This window comes from Piliocolobus tephrosceles, chromosome 5 (genome assembly GCF_002776525.5).
Source record: "Piliocolobus tephrosceles isolate RC106 chromosome 5, ASM277652v3, whole genome shotgun sequence".
NCBI lineage: Eukaryota > Metazoa > Chordata > Mammalia > Primates > Cercopithecidae > Piliocolobus > Piliocolobus tephrosceles.
Window position 1 is genome coordinate 36,314,291 of NC_045438.1, and position 3,290 is coordinate 36,317,580.

Consider the following 3,290-nt stretch of genomic DNA (forward strand, 5'->3'; position numbering starts at 1 on the left):
CAGTCACACAAAGATTAATACCTTATGATTTCACCTACATGAGGTACCTAAAGCAGTCCAGCTGATAGAAATCAAAACTAGCAGATTCATAGTAACAAAAAGTAGTATAGTGACTGTCACAGGCTGGAAGGAGGAGGGGATGAGAAGTTGTTTAATGGGCATAGAGTTTCAGTTTTACAAGATAAAACACACTGCAGATTGGTTGCATATCAATGTAGATGTACTGAACAGTATTAAACTATATATATAAAATTGTTAAGATAGTAAATTTTGTTATGTGTATTTTAATACAACTTAAAAAACTGGTAGACTTAGAGGAAAGGTAGGCATAGCCCCGCTTTGAAGAAAATCAAAGAAAGGTATTCATGCATACAACCTCCAAAGAGAAATAGACCAGATTTGCTAAATGTGAAAGGAAGCAGAACAGGTCTGGCAAAATGCTAGCTTTTCCTGTTGTCAGGTGAGGACACCCTGCTGGTGGAAGCACCAAACCCAGGTCCCCTGCTGTCACTGCCTTGCCGTACCACCTGCACATCTGCAAAAATGAACATTTAAAATATAATCCCACACATGTTCTGGAGGCAGGAGACTTAATCCTCTAGTTAATCATTGTTTTTGAAAAAGCTTTGGTCAGATAAAATATTTGTGCCCCTTTTTTTTCTTTCTTTTTTTTTTTTTTTTGGTAAAGTTTTTTTATTTCTACTGGGGAGGGAGGAAGATAAATAGAACCGCTTTCCAATTTACTCTCACACTGTATACACACATACCCACACACATACATAAACATACATACACCAAAAATACCCCAAACAAAAAACAAAAACACCAATAATCAAAACCCAAAATATCCTCAAACTGCACCAATATTTCATATTTTGAACAAAAAAATATCCTGGGAGGAAGTGCAAAATGCAAAATTAAATGACTGAAAAATGCTGAACAAACAGCATTATTAATATACAAAATAGTTATATTACTGAGCTAGTAACAGGTGATGTTCTCCGTGTTTGTAAAACTTTAGAATCACATAGCTGATTTGTTAAATCTAGTCCATGCCAGCTTCCAAAAACCAAAATTTTAGTTAGCTTCATTCTTTGATGCCTCATCAAAATTTTCTACAAGATCTAGAACATCCTCCTCCTCATCATCAATGTCTTCTGGTTTTGGTGCTTTACTGTCCAAGACTTGCCATGGGAACTGTTTAGCTAACTTCCTAAGGATTGTTAAGCTGTCAGCACCAAGCTGACTTAATATTCCAGGAAGTATTTCTGTGATTGGTTTGGCTTCTGCATGACCAGTAACTGCAAAGGTGTTAGCAGAAAGGGAAGCTTGGACTTTGGGATTGTTGAAATGAATAACTGTCCTATCATCTTTAATCATGTTCACTTCTTCAATACGAGCTATATTATTCACAGCCAGGGTTTTTTTTTAAGAGAATTCTGAAGCTTTTTGTCATTAGCTATAGCCGTTCTATGTACCACCTTCTTTTTGCGAGCTGTACCCTTGCGCCCTATCCGGACCTGAACCTGAAGTTTGGCTAACTTTTCTTGATTCATGCTGTTGGTAAATCTGAAGCAGGGAGGGTCCTCCAATACCAGCACATGGCAAGAGCAAGATGGCTGCCTCATCTTTTCTTTTAAACTATGAACAACACATACGATCATTTGAGTGATTTTCTGCAATATTAATTTTTCTATCTATACAAGATGTCTGATAAGTTTAGATTAAGTCCCTAGTTTTTTTTTTAATTTAGAGGGTTTTTCTTGAATTTAGAGACTATCACAACTTCTAATATGAATGGCTTTGAATTAACACAGTGAAACTAACACAGTGCTGAGCACACTGGCATTTTGCTTTAAAACTCAATAAACTTTACTTAAATCCAACCAGAATTACATTTATTTTTAACTAAATTCCTGTCATGACTCTATATTTCCAAAAATTTCCTGTAGAACACCATTAACTTTGCTATTTAACTTTTGCACTCATTTTTAGTCCATTCAAAAGTTTGACACAATAATTAATTAGGCTTTTTAGCACATTTTCTGAAAGCATGTAATGATTTCATGAAACACAAGGATTAAAATATTTTAAACTAAAATATTTTTAAAGGCTGTTTTTAAGACATTGACCTTCATATCATGCTTGGCAGAAATGTTCTAATGTCACAGATGACTGTTAGGTTTTAAGAGTCTACCTAATCACACGTTAATAAATGGAAGGCTAGATCAGTTTTTCTAGGCTCAATTAAAGTCATCTCATCAATACCTACATGTTGAGAGTCCCTCAGGTAGGAGAAGGAAGCAAGTAGGAATGTTGGATAAAACCTAGATATTATAATCAGAAACAAAAATTGTAAAATTCATCACCACAAATAAAGTCAACAAAAAGGCAATAAAATGTTTTCTAGGGATAAGTCATTCACTCGTTCACTCATTCCCCATCTTCACCCACCGAGGGTGTCATGAGTCATGACACTCAATACTCCACCCAGATATCTTTCCCTGTCATTAATGTGGAACAATTTTCCTCTGAGACCATTTTTCCTCTTAGATTGTTTGCCATGTTCTGTTTCATATTCCTGCTTTGTACTGTCTTATGTTCCTCATGTATCATCCATAGGACATGACAAAAAACTTGCAAATAAGATGCTTAAAATATATTTATCGGATTCAGTTTGTGTGTAGAACTGAAATTTTTGACTGTTTGCTGTACTAATAAGACTACATAACCATTGCTAGACTGAAAACACATCTGTGATTATTTTTATTGACAATTACAGTTGTCACTCGGTATCTGTGGGAAACTGGTTCCAGGACCTCCCGTGGATACCAAAATCTACAGATGCTCAAGTCCCTGATAGAAAATGGTGTGGTATTTATGTAAAACCTACACACATCCTCCCATGTACTTTAAGTCATTTCTAGATAACTTATAATACTTAATATAATGTAAATGCTATGTAAATACCTGTTTTTAAAAATTATATCATCTTCTTTATTTAATTTTTATTTTTTTGAAATGTTTTTGTGGCCGGGCGCGGTGGCTCAAGCCTGTAATCCCAGCACTTTGGGAGGCCGAGACGGGCGGATCATGAGGTCGGGAGATCGAGACCATCCTGGCTAACACGGTGAAACCCCGTCTCTACTAAAAATACAAAAAACTAGCCGGGCGAGGTGGCGGGCGCCTGTAGTCCCAGCTACTTGGGAGGCTGAGGCAGGAGAATGGCGTGAACCCGGGAGGCGGAGCTTGCAGTGAGCTGAGATCCGGCCACTGCACCCCAGCCTGGG

General features: G+C 36.9%; 1 pseudogene; it reads right to left on the minus strand.

Moving 5' to 3' along the window:
* Positions 1-1,077: 1,077 nt before the first annotated feature.
* LOC111525566 overlaps positions 1,078-3,290 on the minus strand; it is a 2,986-nt pseudogene continuing 773 nt past the window's right edge.